This window comes from Sus scrofa, chromosome 5 (genome assembly GCF_054392235.1).
Source record: "Sus scrofa isolate SSC_HxYL_T2T_F1_AM1 chromosome 5, Sscrofa_HxYL_maternal_Yorkshire_Landrace_v2.0, whole genome shotgun sequence".
Lineage (NCBI taxonomy): Eukaryota > Metazoa > Chordata > Mammalia > Artiodactyla > Suidae > Sus > Sus scrofa.
In genome coordinates, this window is record NC_139387.1 from 43,082,654 (window position 1) to 43,100,013 (window position 17,360).

A 17,360-nucleotide genomic window follows, 5' to 3' on the forward strand; every position below is an offset into this window, starting at 1 on the left:
GCCTGGCCCCTTTACATCCTTGCACAGAACAGAGAACTTCTTATGGCAGTCTATAGGCCAATTGTGATCATGAAATTCCACATCCCTCTAGCATTATACATTACTAGATACCTAGTTCTACCTGAACCTGGAAGAGATGTAGAAAAATTTGTGGGCACCTGAGGGTACATTTGGGATGACTAGGATTGGCTAGAGCTAATCAGTAACATTCCAGCTAGACCTCGCTGAGACTGGAGAGAAACACAGGTTGCAACGCAATCAAATTATGGCTCCAGCCAAAGATGCTGAGGTGAGAGATGGACAGGAATACTGGTGGGAACAGGAAACTCAGAGGAGAATGAGGCACAAAGTTTAGTGCATCAATCTCTTAAGCATGGCATAAAAGAATAAAGTAGGGCAGGGGTGAGTAAGGTGCAAACTGAAGGAAAGAGCATCCTTATGAGGCAGACAAGACGATGAGAGCAAAGCTCTCTCCAGCCTATCTAAATTTACTGTGCAAGGAGCTGCAAATGCTTATGACTGTAATCTAGAGTGATTCCAAAACTTGTTTGGTTGTGTTGGTGAGCAAAGGGCAATGAGTTCAGCTGGAAATACAAAGAAAGTGAAACAAACATATCTTTTATTTTAAATACGATAATGTAGAATTCAAAGGCAGATTTGTAAAACCTATGATTTAATTAATACAGCACACATACCAGACATTCCGTTAAGCTCATGACTTTATTCAGTTATCCAGTCACCCCACCAGGCAGATACTAAGGCACATTACAGACAGGACAAGGAAGCTGAAAAAAGTTAATTTCTCCTCCCCACATCCAAAAAAAAAAAAAACAAATTGTCATGTCTCTGTCTCCAAAGTCTGCCCTGTTTCATGACACTGGTTTGCCTCATCAAGATGATGGGCTACAATTTTAATCTATTATTTGGCCATGTAGTATCAAAAAGTCTGTAAATTTCTTGAGGCTCTGGTTTATTCATTTATATTGCAAAGGGGTGGAAATCCATGTTCTCCAAGATGTCTAAAACTGCAGTTCAGAGCTGTGTCTCCACAGGGTAATGTTAGAGACATAGCAATACTTCAGGGTTGGGATGGGAAAAAGTGCTAAATACTGAAGGACTTCAGATTATTAAAAGTCACCCCCAGGCATTGTGAAGCTTGTCATGTTTGAGGATGAAGCAAATGGAGGGAGTTTGCATGTCCAGCAAAACCCTACCCTGGTCTGCATTAAAATGTCCACCCCTGAGGGGAAGTGAAATCACATGATTTATAAATTGCCAGAAATGGCATTCCTCTCATGTTTTTATAGAGTGCTCTGATGTTATAATTAAGGAACCCAGTGGGCTGCCTCTGTTCACTGCTAACTAAATGAATTCTGATGTGCTTGGATCAGGAAAAATGTGATTGTATGATATTTCTGACTTTTAGTGTTCCTACTCTACCCTTGATATTTCAAATCAACTACAGTTTCCCTCAGCTCAGCTTTGATGATCTAATTTGAGCCTAATTGCTGAGCTCTCCGTGAGAAACCACCCAACTGCTCTGAGTAAGATTCTTCTTATCTAGGAAATTAGATTTCATATCTCTCTCTCTCTCTCTCTCTCTCTCTCTCTCTATATATATATATATATATATATATATATATATATATATATATCCGTATCCCTGAAAACCGAGTAAGATGAAAAGAGCTCACAGTTCTTCCAAAAGAGTCTTAAAACTGACCCCCAAAAATTACCTGAGAGTAGGAATGACAATAAGCCATGGAAACAATAGAACGTTTTGAAATGTTCTTCCTCGAATTCAAAATAATTTTCCTAGGACGATCTAAGAGTACTTGGAGGAACACTGGATTTAGAATAAAACAGAACTGAAGTCACATCTGAGCTCTGCAACTTACTAGGCTTTCACCTTTGACATTGACAGTCACACTGAACTTCAATTCCCTCATCTATCAACTGTCACATTAATAGTCATTTCACAAACTTGTTGTGAAGATGCAGTGAGTTTACTTGTGTTAAACCTCTGTATGATTCTGGCATGATGTTATGGATAAAAGCAACAGACACCATTTGTTAAATACTTGCTATATACCAGGCTCTGGACCAAAAATTTCATGCACATCAACTATAGAGATCACATCAACTATAGAGGATACATCCTGTGTTATTAACTGTGTCTCACTGAAGAGGAGATTGAAGCAAAAGCAGGCAAAGCAACTGACCTGAGATCTTCCTGGCAGGTAATCAACAACCCTGGGATTGCCACTGCATCTGCTTATTTTCACTTACATGAGAAGAGATGAGAATCATAGGTATATAATTTGAAATCTTCACCCTTCTGGAAAACAATAAACTCAATTCAGATAAGTATCATCAGTGAAGAAAGAAAATGTTTCTAATGATCAACTCAAAGGAAGGAAGAAATAAAAACCACCCCTCATATACTCAATATCGTGACCTCTCATCCAAGAGTGACTTTGGCAGATAGTTTGGTAGAAAGATGGATAATGGGACAGAAAGATGCACAACCATGAGACACAGGGCTTCCACAGGCAGTTGCCAAAGGAGTTCAGAGAGAGCCCTTTGATTGCTCACATTTCCCTGAATCAATGCTTTCTACACAGGCCTTATAACGGGCCATGTGGACTGTCCTTGCTTTTGTAGGAAGCGTGGGAACAATCTCTAAAGACAACTCAGTCATCAGGAAGTAAAAATACTTTATACATGGATATTTGACATGGAATACTATTATAGTTCCCCTAAGCTGAAAGAGGTGTTAAGTAGGCAAGTTCATAAATTGTTTCTGGTATCATTTGGAACATTAGTTTCAACATCAAAGCAACCTCCCATCACGATTCCCTCTGGAAACTTGAGGTCCCTGAACAACACCATGACTCACATCCCTGACACCTTCAACCACTGTCCCAAAATCATCTATCCTTCCCTTAACCCTTTAGACCAAAGCCAAACTAAATATTTGGATCAGGGATCACCAAATACACACATCTCCTGTTCACTCCTCAATTTTTCTGCTGTCTCCTCTAGAACCCCATTTCCTCATTGTCAAAGTCCAGTGTGTTTTCACCCTCCAAAAGGGAATCTTTCACCACATCTTTGCTGAACTCAAACCTGGACCTCTCCCTGGACATTCTCCTCTTCTACAGCTCTCATTAGGGATGGCTTTTGGTCTCCCAAGCGTCATTTGATATGAGGCTTGGAGATGAACCAACAATCTTTGCAGGCTTGTGTCTTCTAACACACAGTCCTAAATGCCTTTTTCTTATTGTCATTAACCAACCCCCTCACATTCATCCTCAAACATGAAACAGCCTCTGATTCACACTCTCCTCTCCACCTCTAGCTTTACCATCACCTGTGGTGGTTTTGCAATCTATGTGCAGGACCCATAAATGCCTTTCCTCACAACTTCTAGGCCTTCTCAATCCAATAACCTTCAATTCTACTCTACTTCTATCACCTGCATATATAACCACACCCTGAAACTTGACCCACAGAATTGCTTCACTGATGAAAACTTAATCTCTAATATCCCACAGCCTGACCACACAACCTACTTAAACTTCCTGCTCTCTGTCAATTCCTTTAAACTTGTTTTTCAACTCCATTAAAAAAAAAAAAAAAAGTGAGTCCTTTGACCCACTTCCCCATGCACCATTTTCTCTCATCAATCAGTTCCTTTCTGTCCTTACTTCCCTTCCTTTTTCAGCCTAAATAAACTCTTCAAACATTTTCTTATCAATAACTTCAATTTGGTCACTCTATTGTGCTTTCTCTAAAGTCCTGAGTTTGAACCTATACTCAGGCATCCAGGCAAAGCAGAAGAAAAACTGGACAGCATCCTTCTACAGATCCATGGTCTTCATCCTTAGCTAATATTTTTTTCTTCTGTCTCTTTTCCTTTTTGCCTTTTTCTAGGGTCGCTCCCATGGCATATGGAGGTTCCCAGGCTGGGGGTCTAATCAGATCTGTAGCCACTGGCTTCCACCAGAGCCACAGCAACGTGGGATCTGAGCCACATCTATAATCTACACCACAGTTCATGGCAACACTGGATCCTTAACCCACTGAGCAAGCCCAGGGATCGAACCCACAACCTTCATGGTTCCTAGTCGGATTTGTTAACCACTGAGCCACAATGGGAACTCTCCATCCTTAGCTATTGCTTCACTATTTTTCTATATGCTCATAGTTCTCTCTCACTACCACTCTCCACAAAAATTGCTTCAACTCTTTACCATAGTCAGTGACCTAAACTCTTACTCCCAGCAGATTCTCTTACCTCTGTCTTCACCAAGGACACAGAAGGATCAGGTAGGGATTACTTCACCTTCCAGTGCCTCTCCTCCTTCCACTCACACAACTGTATCTTCATCAGCATCTTCTCTTGCCTCCTTTCTACCCATTCCAAAGACAGTATCTCAAACTTTTATCTCGAACTAATCCTCTAACTCACATCCTCCTATCCTTTTCTACAACATGTTTGTCAAGGAAAAAACTGAAAAAGAAATTATAAAGTGTTTTGAACTAAATGAAAATGAAAACACAGCATATCAACATTTGTGGAATTGTACCAAAACCTTACCTTGGAGGGAATCTACGTCATTAATCTTTTACATTAGAAGAGAAAATCTCGACTCAAAAACTTTAACTTCCGGAGTTCCTGTCGTGGCGCAGTGGTTAACGAATTCGACTAGGAACCATGAGGTTGCAGGTTTGATCCCTGCCCTTGCTCAGTGGGTTAAGAATCTGGCGTTGCCGTGAGCTGTGGTGTAGGTTGCAGACATGGCTCGGATCCCATGTTGCTGTGGCCCTGGCGTAGGCCGGTGGCTACAGCTCCAATTAGATCCCTAGCCTGGGAAACTCCATATGCCATGGGAGTGGCCCAAGAAAAGGAAAAAAAAAACAAACAAACTTTAGCTTCAACCTTAAGAAACTAAAGAAGTGAAATATATACCCAAAATAACTAGAAGAAAGGAAATGATAAAGATCAGGGGGAAATCAATTAAATAGAAAAGAGAAAACAAAGAAAATCAATGAAATTTTAAAAAGGCTCTTGAGAAGAACGATGAAATTGATGAACATCTATACAGACTAAAGAAGGAGAAGGAAAAGAAATAGAACATCAGCAACATCAACAATGAGAAGACATAAATTGCTAATCTCAGGAATAAGAGATGTGACACCATTATCAGTTCTACAGATTTTTTTCAAAATTAGTATGTTACCAAGAAATTTATACCCATAATTTTGACAATATAAATGAAATGGAAAAATTCCTTGATGATAAAACCGACCAAAGCTAACTTAAAAATAGATAACCTGTATAGCCATATACCTACTAAAAGAAGTTGAATTTATTGTTCAAAACCTTCCCACCAAGAAAGCTCCAGGCCCTAATAGCTTCTCTGGTGAATTCTTCCACACACATAAGAAAGAAATAATACTAATTCTACACAACACCTTCCAGAAAATTGAAAAGAAAGGAATACTTCCTAATTTGTTCCATGAAGCCAGCATTATCATAATACCAAAACCAGTAGCATTGGTAGTATAGTGGTGAGCATAGCTGCCTTCATTTATACCAAAACCAAAGAAAATGAAAGGCAATTTTTCTTTTGTTTTTAAAAAAAGAAATATTGTTTTTTGTTTTAGCTACCATGTGTTTAATTTACTGCTGCTATTTTTACTCTCTCATTCCAAATGGACTGATATCACACATTTTCTATAAACAGATACAATGAATATTTTGCAATTTCTGTGGTTATGACAGTTTTACAGTTACCAACTCATCCTGCCTTTGAATGACTTTCTTTAAATACCAAACTTAAAAGGAAAAGGAAAAACCAGGAAAATAGAGTTAACTTCCCTAAATATTAACCTTTTTATTTTTAGTTATTCTCATAAATAAAAATAGAGAAAAGTCTAACAGCTTATCCTGTTATGACCTGACAAATACAATGTGTTTACAGATACAAATACATTTTATTTATACAAAAATACAAATTTTTGATTATATTTCTGGCTTTAGAAAAATCTGCAGACACTATAAGCAGAGCAAAATTTTCCTTTGTTGAAGACATAATCTTTCTTTATAACATATAGTAATCTTTGAATTGATTCATGAGATTTTTGCTGTTCCTTCAAATACTTAAATCTCTTCATCCAAAATAACATCAAAAAAGCTATTAGTTATTTCATTATTATCATTATTAAGCAGTCTGTTAAGCATTTTATTCCTATAAAAGCCATATGAGGAGTTTTATGTTCATTTTTATAGAAGAATCTGAAGTTGAGGGAGATCAAATAACTTGTATATTTCAACACAGTAAGTGGTAGTGCTGAACTTGAAATGAAGCTTGTCTAATTCCAAAGCTGAAGTTTGAGTTTTTAATAAGAATGCATATTTTGCCTCATCTAAGGTACCTATCTTATATATGAGAGTTTTTATGCCCACACATTCTTGCTCCTCCCACTAAATAGACGGGTTTAAAATAAAGCAGTCTTAACAACAAAGTCCTACTCTAGAGCATAGGGAACCACATTCTATATATATATGTATATAACTGAATCACTTTGCTATACAGCAGAAATTAACACAGCACTGTAAATCAACTATACTTAAATCAAAATTTTTAAAAAATTAGTCTCTCTGCTGCCATGAGGCAATTAACTTAAGATAAATTTTCAATGTGCAAATTATGAGCTAAATTCTAAAATAAATCTTTGGGGGGGGGGCACACTCGGCATATGGAAGTTCCCAGACTAGGAGTTGAATCAGAGCTGAATCTGCCAACCTACATCACAGCCACAGCAAGGCCAGATCCAAGCCGCGTCTGGGACCTACACCACAGCTCATGGTAATACCGGATCCTTAACCCACTGAGCAAGACCAGGGATCTAACCTGAGTCCTCATGGATGCTAGTCAGATTTGTTTCCAGTGAGCCATGACGGGAATTCCCAAAACAAATCTTAAGTTACAAAGTTCAAGTGTTTTAATCCTATAGAAGATACATCTAGTTCCTGATTTGTAAGATATTTTTACTGATCTCTATTTTCACTGACTTTAGTTATTTGCAGAACTTAGTTTCAGCATATTTGGAGCATATGGTTAAATATCTTTGAATAAGCAAAAACAATGATTATTCATTGGAAATTGAAAGAAATTAGTAAATGTCATTGACAGCAATCATAATAATAATAAAAATAAAATTTCAGGAGTTCCTGTTGTGGCACAACAGAAACAAATCCAATTAGTGTCCATGAGGATATGAGTTTGATCCCTGGCCTTGCTCAGTGGGTTGGGGATCTGGCGTTGCCATGAGCTGTGATATAGGTTGCAGATGTGGCTCCAATCCCAAGTCGATGTGGCTCTGGTGTAGGCCACAGCTTTAGCTCCAATTTGACCCCTAGCCTAAGAAATTACATATGGCACGGGTGCAGCCCTAAAAAGCAAAAGATAAAAATAAAATTTCATTAAGCCTCACACCTAAAAGTATCATATATTTTATAAGTTCACTGTCAGTCAGTGTAAACAATGTGATATGGCATACAATAAAATAAGACAGGCATTTTTCTGCTATTCCAGTAGCTGACAAACTGCACAATAATTGCCAAAATACCTAATTTTTTTGTAAATCAAACTTTATTGCCTCTGGTGCGGCTTTAGTTTTGTTAACAATATTGAAAATTATATAAGTAAAAAGAGCAACATTTGATATTAAAATTTAAAATAATGGGTTAAAATATGCAGTGATGAAAATATAAATGCTTTTATTGGGCAAACATATTTCTTAACCACATTCATGTATGCAATCCAGTTTTTTGTATTTCATATCAAGGGTATCATCAGGCAAGCCCAGGAAATAAAGAAGAGGATTTAAATTAGGGGCCTGAGAGAAGGTTAAATAGTCCTCTCTATCAATGCATAGTTCAGTCTTCAACTTTCTCCTCAAGTGCTCTCTCTTTTGGCCCCACTCACGCTAAATACTTTTGCTATTGGCAGCCCAGCATTTTCTCTCCAAAGAGGAGAAATGTGATATAGTTGGCATACCAACTCACATTGTAGATTTTCTAAATTCCGATTGAGCCCTGTTCTCCAAGCTGGGCTTTGGAGATGTGAACTTTTATCAAGTAGGAAGTAAGATAAAACACTGAGCTTAGTTCACTCTAGGCCACTGACTTTTCTGAATCCCTATTTCCAGAAAAAGCATAACAAGGCAATCCTAGTCTTCTTTTTTTTCAGTATTCTTATTTGAGTCTGTCTTTTCATTCCTTGGCTATTAAACAACATGAAATCAGTAAAATTCCCTGGAATTTCTTCTAGAGCATATACATACATCTCCAATACCTGAATATCTGCTTTATTAAGGCAATTTGAAAAAAAAAAAAAGAAAGAAATACAATGATAAATATGTGAATACGATTGACAAGAAGCTTCATTTCATAAAGGTCTAGAGTAGCTTCAGGACCTCAGAGAAGAGAAGCCCTGAAAAGCCACCCAGCCTGTGGACCAAGCTTGCTCCTGCGGATCAAGTCACCTTCAAAGAACAACCCTCCTGAGTTAGGATTCTCTAAGACTCCCAGGTGTTTTCATGTTGCAATTAAACATGTCACTGTCCATGGATGAAAAGAATTTAGCAAGGGTCAAGTAGATCCCAAAGGTCAGAAAAAACAAAACAAAACAAAAAAAAAACAACACACTGAGATTAACTCTCTCAGATACATCAGAAACACAGAATAACTGTTTTGGGTAAGATATCAGAAACCCTACATTTTAATATTACCTGCCTTGAGTAATAAAAGAAAGAGGAAGGGTGAGGGCAAGAAGAAATCAGATAACATATTTCTTTCAATCTTTCTTTTTTATTTTATTTTTTTACCATGCCTATGGGGCCAGCCAGGGATCAAACCTGTGCCACAGATCCTTGACCTGCTGTGCCACAAGGACATCCTCTTTCAAACTTTCATCAATAAAATTTAAGGATTTTCCTCTCTCATGTTATCTAGAATTGGGGCTCAAATATGTATGCCCTTTTAGGCACATCTCTGGCATCAATATTGAAAGAATATGAGAATGGTCATTTTATTCTATGCGAAGTCAACATAAATATAATGGCTTTTTCCTGAATCAAATGATAAGTGTAATAACAGACACCATTTATCAAGTGCTTACCACTTGCCAGGTAAGCATTTTATGTACATCAACAACCATAGGAAGTAGTTAATAATGTTATCACCATTTCACAGATGAGACATCCAGGCTCAGAAAGAACATGCAAGACCTAACACCGTGGCTAACTTCCAGCCATGGGGCATGGGGAAGATAGATAGGAACTAGGCTCTATAGAGCAAGAACTCAGGGCCAGGCACTCCGGAAGCTGTTTATGTACAAAATCTCATTTAAACCTTCCACCAGCCCTGGGAAGTGTAGATGCTGTTAGGTTAACTTGTCAAATGAGAAAAACAAGCATTAAGCTATTGAGTGAATTATCCAAAGCTATTTGTAAGGGGTTAAGCTGAGAATGGGTATCATATCCTATTGATTTCAAAAAGTATGATATTTTCACCAACATTCTGCACCTTCATGGAATATCAGTCGTCATTTTACAAAATGATCTGGAAATTGGAACTTTCCAATGGTTAAAAGTTATGGCTGTCAGGATGCAGAAAAACTTTTATATTCACCATCTATTTGAAAAATTTTTTTATTATAGTTGATTTACAATGTTGTCAATTTCTGCTGTATAGAAAAGTGACCCAATTATACATACATATATATATATATATATTCTTTTTTTACATTGTATTATAATCTATTATAACACCATTCAAATTCAAGTTTTTGAGACTGAAATTGGTCCTTTTACTTAGAATTTAAGAGGGGAAAAATGACAATATTCTGCTCTGTGCAAGCTCAGAATCAACAGAGAGACAGACACAAGCCTGCCTGTAAAGATCACAATGCACAACTTGACTGATATAGTGGGACCAAAGGGGGTGTTTGACTCCTTATGTGCTGCCCCATTAAACAGCCTTATATTCCCTTAGTCACTGGCATCATTCACTATCCACAGGCCATGCCAGAGCAGACAGCTTACCTGGTGGCAGACAGCAGATGAGACTGCACCTTTCAGTGGACAGATAGATGAGGTAAGAGAGACATGCAGCAGCTGGGCTGAGCATGCTCAGTTCTTCTTCTCAAGCTGATCAATTAGCTAAGTCCTGCTCTGGTGAGGGTGAATAAAGAGGCTGAGGGAAGCTGGAAGCATCTCTTCAAAGACCTGACTTTCTAGGGCCTGGAATGACCTTCCTGTCCATCTGTAGGAATGTGATGATTGGAAACACAATTTGAGTTGGGGGGTTTTCTATGTAAAAATGGGGGTACAGTGGGTCTGTTCTGGAAACCTAGATTTACTCTTCCACTTACACTAACTGGAAATAATGAAATGAAAAATCTTAGGGCAAGGTATACAGATGCTTGAAAACTCTATTCAATGTCAGCCCAACTTAGGGGATATCTCTTGCCCTCAAATGTTAAAGGCAAAGTTTCTAAAAGGACAACAAAGATTCAGGCAATTGTCTCCCTGTCTACAAGCCATGAGACATATGAAGAAATCTTTTCCGAACCAGCCAACTTCCCCTTTGCTACTTCCCATTAATGGCTGAGCCTATAGTCAGAGTGTGGCTGCATCTCACCACATGGTGAAATGTGAGCCAGGCAATGCACATGTATTTATTAAACACCTGCTATTTGCCAGGCAGTGGGAAAACAGATGGAGCCTCTCCAGGAGCCTCCCTTTTTGTGATGGAGAAATGGACAATAAGTATGGAAGCAAACGAAATGGTTTATGATACTGGTAAGGACTATGAGGAAAAGGAATGGGTTTTATGATAAGGAGGGGCCCTTAGGTGAGATCTGCATGAAAAGTTGGCAGCAGTATGAAAATCTGGGGAAGAGCAATCCAGGCAGAAGGAAATATTTAGTCTTAAGATGAGCATGTGTTTGGTGTCTATTCAAGGAGTGAAAAAAAGGCCAACCTTGGCTAGAGAGACAGGAATGAGAGGTAATGCAGAGTGATAAGTCCAGAGAGGGAGCCAGGAACTGGATCTTATAAGACTTGGGGACAAGGTGAAGAGTTTCAAATTTATTATTGGTATAATGGGAAGGCATTGACGGGTTTGACCAGGAAACTCTTGGTGGTGTGAAAAGCATTGATTGAAGGTGGGCAGAGTGAAGGCAAGATCAACTGGTATCTTGGATCAGAGCTTGAAGCATAGAGTTGATTCAAAGTGATATGATTCAAGTTATAAGAGGTGGTACAGATGTGAGATTCTGACAGATTAGGTGTGAGTGTGAGGAAAAGAGAAATTAAAGGTGAATCCTAATTGAGCAGTCTGAATAATGAATGGAGCTACTGACCACCATGGGAAGACTTGAGAGGTGTGGACTGGAGTGTGGGGGGACCACCCAGTTTGGGGCCATATAAAATTTGAGGTGCCCATCAGGTAACCAAGAGGAATGTCAAGAGGACAAATGAACATATGAATTAGACTTAAGGAAGAATGTGGAGCTAGGAATACATATGTCAGACCTGGTAAAATGAGTTCAAGAGAGAAGAAAGAAAAGAAACAGTTCTGGGAAACTCCAATATTCACAGGCTTGTAGAGGAGAGCCTGAAAAAGAGGCGAATGGAAGGTCTCTTTGCCTATGATTATAAGGAGCCCTAAACAAGATCGTATTTTGAGGAGGACACAGTCAATTGTGTCAAGTGCTTCAGTGTAAGAAGAGGGCAGATAAGTGGCCATGGGTTTGTCAATACATACATAGTCCCCATGACCCTGATGTGAACTATTGCATCAAAGATGGGGGACAAAGGCCATTGGGCTCCTAAAGTCTTTTCCCATCTTTGGGTTCTATGATTTTGACGACTTGCCCCAAGCTTTAAATACTTCCTCTTTCACTTGTGCCAGAAGCTTCCCTTAGGGCTCTTTTTGCTGTGCTGTCTTCCCCAACTAATTCAAAAACAAGTAGTGATTTTACCTGAAGGAAAATTAAATTAAATTAAATTAAATTAAAATTAAATAGTGCAATCCATTAAATGTATCTCTAGGTTTTCCAAAAATTCGGCAATGATTCTTCTAAGTGCCATAGGAATGCCTTGGTAGAACCAAGTGTTTATGTTGTTTCCTCAGATTTCACTCCATGAATTACCTCAATAGAAGAAGGCCTTGCTGGTCTGGTTTAACAACCTCTCTTCAGCTCTAATTATAATCTTCCATAGATCATTCCTGGTTTCACATTACTCTTTGAGATGAATCAGCTTTTCAAGTGGAGAGGAGGTAGCATAACTTTATTAAATGAATTATTGCTTAAGAAAACCATAATTTGAAAAGATACATGCACCCCAGTGTTCATTGCAGCACTATTTGCAATAGCCAAGACACAGAAGCAACCTAAATGTCCATCAACAGAGGAATGGATGAAGAAGATGTAGTACATATATATACAATGGAATAATACTCAGCCATGTAAAAGAATGAAATAATGCCATTTGCAGCAAAATGGATGGACCTAGAGATTATCATACTAAGTGAGGTAAGTCAGACAGAGAAAGACAAATATCATATGATATCACTTATATGTGGCGCACCAGAAACGAATCTGACTAGGAACCATGAGGTTGCAGGTTCAATCCCTGGCCTCGCTCAGTGGGTTAAGGATCCAGAGTTGCCAAGAGCTGTGGTGTAGGTCACAGAGGCAGCTCAGATCTGGGGTTGCTGTGGCTGTGGTGTAGGCCGGTGGCCACAGCTCTGATTAGACCCCCAGCCTGGAAACTTCCATGTGCCGCAGGTGCAGCTCTCAAAAGACAAAAGCCAAAAAAAAAAAAAAAAGATACAAATGAACTTATTTAAAAAACAGGAATAGACCCATGGATATCAAAATCAAACTTATGGTTACCAAAGGGGAAACATTAGGAGTTTGGGATTAACATATACACACCACTATATATAAAATAGATATTCAACAAGGACCTCCTGTAGAGCACAGGGAACACTCCCCAATATTCTGTAATAACTTATGTGGGAAAAGAATATGAAAAAGAATGAATATACATATACATGTATGTATATGCGTGTGTAAATATATACATATGTATGTATAACTGATTCACTTTGCTATACACCTGAAACTAACACAACACTAAATAAACTAAACTACATTAACATTTTTTAAAAAGTTATTATTATCCATGTATTCAAAGTTTGTTATATGTAACAGATTGCTATTAATTCCATGCCTTAGAAAAAGAAAGAAGGGTATGTTTATGTGTGTGCCTGTGTGTACATAGGTATATGTATAGACTCACATACATTTTTAATCCTATATGCATCTATAATCCTATATAATCTTTTAATCCAATATAAATCTGATACAGTGGTTCCCAATTAGGGAGGATGGCAATTTAGTCACCCAGGGGACATGTGGCAACATCAAGAGACATTTTTTGTTGTCGTATTGGAGGATGCAACTGGCATCTAGTTGTCAGAGGCCAAGGAGGCTGCTTAACATTCCATAATGCACAGAGCAGCCTCCTCCACAATGGACAATTTATTGACCCCCAAGTCAAGAGTGTTTGAAATTGAGAAACCCGAATGTCAGGATGGAAGGGCCGAGAGCACCAACCTGAACAGAATATTCCACAGGCAGTGCATGTGGTATAGTATCTTTATTGACCTGGCCGGATCTGCCAATGTAACTGATCTATAATGTAATCACTGGACTGCTATGAACTCCAGGTGTGAGACACAAGCCATGATGTACTTCACTAATCTATACAGCTGACTGTGCTAGCTGATGTCCACAGAAAATCATTTTCTAAATTTAAAATGTCGATTTAATACATCTCATTCTAGTCCAGCTTCCCTCAAACCTCATGAATTGGAGGTACCAGCCTTGCCTTGTGGACCCAGTTTTCTCTTTTCTAATTCAGATCATCTTCTGTTATTACCTACACGCCCCAGGACTGGCTTTTTTTGACCACAGTACTAAAGATTTTGTGACCAATCAAATATCACCATTCCTCTCCACAGCCCTCTAAGAAGGGTGCTATCCTCCCCATGCCAGACACAGGGGGGACTAAACCTAATAATGCCAGAGGAGAGGACAAATGACCAAGGTAAAATGAACAACTAATACACAAAAGGCTTGGCAGCATCTTACAGGAGCTGTAATACCTCCTTCTTTCCAGGACCCACCAGTGGCTATACTTGGCAGTACCCACAAAGTGTCTTAAAAAAAAAAAAAAAAGCCTCTTGAAAAAAAAAAAAAAATCCCAGTTAAAAATCGAGCTGATCTGGAGTTCCTACTGTGGAGCAAAGAGTTAAGAATCCAACTGCAGAGGCTCAGATTATTGCAGAGGCACTAATTCAATCCTCAGCCCAACTAGTAGGTTAAAGAATCCAGTGTTGCCATAGCTGTTACTTAGGTCAGTCACAGCTGTGGCTCAGATTCAATCCCTGACCCGAGAACTTCCATATGCCTCAAATGCAGCCGTAAAAATAAATAAATAAATACATAAAAATTGATCTGACTAAAGTTTAGTAAAGAGTCTATTCTCTAACTTCAAAGTCAGCTAAATATCTAGCCTTCTTTCCACAGCATGATGACCAAGGCTTTTATCCTGGAATTGGTGGGGAAGGGCTTATTTAAACAATATTTATATTATATTCTTAAAATAAACCTGAGCTTAAAGAAAAAAAATATAACTCAGTGTCCACAGCAAGACAACTCCTAAGCAGAGAAGCTTACCACAATCAGAGAAACAGCTTGGGTTTCCATTTAATTCTTATTTGCTCAAATGCCAAAGTAATTTTTCTATGAGGAGAATGAGGTCATTCTTCACAGAAAGGAATCACTCTCTCAAAATTCGTATGACCAGGAAACACGAGGTTAATATAATGAGAGGTTTCAGAAATGTGAACTACAATAAAGTGGACTTAAGAAATGACAAATCCGTACATGTGAATTAAGCACACAAAGATATATTAACAGCAAGCATACTGTGGATTTTTTGCTTTTTTTCCAGGAAAAGGCATTCTCTCATCCTCAGCCCTACCCCATACCTAGGTGCCCCCAGTGTCGCACATGAATGGGGCACTTCTAAACACACAACATGGGAACCCCAACAGTCTGGTTCCTCAGGACTTTCTTGGTGCCACAGGGGAAGCAAGTACCTAGATGGTGGGGTCCTGAAATGGATTAAGGCTCATACCCCAAGTTATCACAAATATAGGAATACTGGTATTCCTGTTGTGGCTCAGTGGGGTACAAACCCAACTAGTATCCATAAGGATGTGGGTTCAATCCCTGGCCCTGCTCAGTGGGTTAAGGATCTGGCATTACCATGAGCTGTGGTATAGATTACAGACACAGCCTGGATCTGGTGCGGCTGTGGTCGGTCTGGTGTAGGTCGGCAGCTGCAGCTCCGATGGGACCCCTAGCCTGGGAACTTCCATATGCAGCAGGTAGAGCTCTAAAAAAAAAAAAAAAAAAAATACTGACAATAATATGCAAGGAGAGGAAAGAGATGCCACAAAATCCATTTGTTGATTTGTTTCCATCTTGGTTCTATCTTGCCTGGCCTACTTTTTCACCTCACACAGATGTGCAGTCCAGTACAGAGATAAAGGACTTGGGCCGGGACAAATTCTAGCTTTGCCTTATCTCAGTCATTTGACTGGAGGCAAATGACTTGGCTCTCTGTTACTTAGTTTTCCCATCTTTGAAATGATGAATAATAATGCTAATGGCCACCTAGGGCCACTGTGATTGTTTTAAAAAAGTGATATTCATATGGGCTCAGCAGAGAGCTTATGGCCACAATTTGGTTTCAAAGATTCAAAAAAGCAAAAGTTTAGAAGATCTCAAAGATGATCTAACTCAGATCCATTTTAGAAAATAGGACCTCAGAGAATTTATGTGATGTATCCATGGTTACACAGCCCAGTTAACAGTGGCATGAGATTAAAATCTAGGTGCTTTGGCCCATAGACCTGTTCTTTTTTGGGGAGGGTGTGGGAGAAGAATGCTGTACCTGTGTTTGAAGAAATACATTAACCAGTTCTCTTGCCAGAGAAATTATGGATACCTCCATGCAGTAGAAGCATGTCTTTTAAACTCTGTTGTCTGCACTCATTCAACCAGACCACGCTTTAGTTGCAGGGGAAACAGCTGGCCAAGCCTGGACTTGTCACATAGTCACCCCAAGCCTCTAAATAAGCCATTATCTGGCAACAGCAGATTGGGACCATCTGTCACTGCAGGGCACATATGGTGCCACTAGATAGTAAGAATAAGGTTGTCACAAAAGGTCATTAACTATGCATCACTCTTCTGTGATGAGCTCTAAGTAGGCACAATGATCTTCCCATTTTATCTCAACATCTCTCTCTCCAGCACTTGGGGAAACTGATGGTCCCTGCCCAACCCAAGAAAGGGTCCCATTCATTTACTTTCCCTTTAGTGAGGTTTTTGGGGTTTGGGGGTGAAGGTGGGGTTGTTTTTGCCTATGCCCATGACATTTGGAAGTTCCCAGGCCAGGAATCCAACCCAAGCCATAGCAGTGAGGATGATGCCAGATCCTTAACCCACTGAACCACCGTGGAACTGTGAGTTTGTTCTTTTTAAAACATGTTTAACATTCTCTTCATAGGAGAGGATCCCAGAAGGAGTTTAAGAGTTTGTAAATATGCCTAGTACAACATAAAGATGGGCTTGAATTAAATATACATGAGAAAAGTAGAAAAATAAGCGTGAGCTAGGCCAACTACTTTGGGAGGACAGCAGTATAACAACAGAGAACACAATCAAGAAAGAATCATACTCTTCTTATTTACAAGGACAATTACATAAGCATTGAAAATTAGGTGCACTTAAAAAAAAAAAAAAAAAAAAAAACTCACAGTAGGGAGTTCCTATTATGGCACAGTGTAACCAACCTGACTAGTATCCATGAGGTTGCGAGCTTGATCCCTGACCCTGCTCAGTGGGTTAAGGATCCGTCATTGCCATGAACTGCAGTGTAGGTCACAGATGCAGCTTGGATCTGGCGTTGCTGTGGCTATAATATATGCTGACAGTTGCAGCTCTAATTGGACCCCTACCCTAGGAACTTCTATATGCTGCAGCTGCAGCCTTTAAAATAAAAAAATTTAAAAATAAATTTTAAAAAGTTAAGATAAATGGATAGTGCTTTTAAAACATGGCAGCAGAGTCTTAAATATTTCTTCTGTTGAGAGGTAAGGTCTATGTGCTGTCACCTTGAAGATGGGTGGGCTT

The 17,360-nt window shown here is 39.0% G+C and overlaps 1 protein-coding gene across 4 annotated transcripts in view; it reads right to left on the reverse strand.

Annotated features, from left to right (window-relative positions):
- LOC146403340 (uncharacterized) overlaps positions 1-17,360 on the reverse strand; it is a 481,678-nt gene that overhangs the window by 286,527 nt on the left and 177,791 nt on the right. For 2 of the 4 annotated variants that reach the window (XR_014845436.1, XR_014845438.1), the window contains one exon: positions 2,223-2,338. The exons of the other annotated variants lie outside the window; for them this stretch is intronic. The gene's annotated coding sequence lies outside the window, so the exon portion shown is untranslated. Of the gene's footprint in view, positions 1-2,222; positions 2,339-17,360 lie in introns of those variants that run through there. 4 annotated transcript variants of the gene reach the window in all.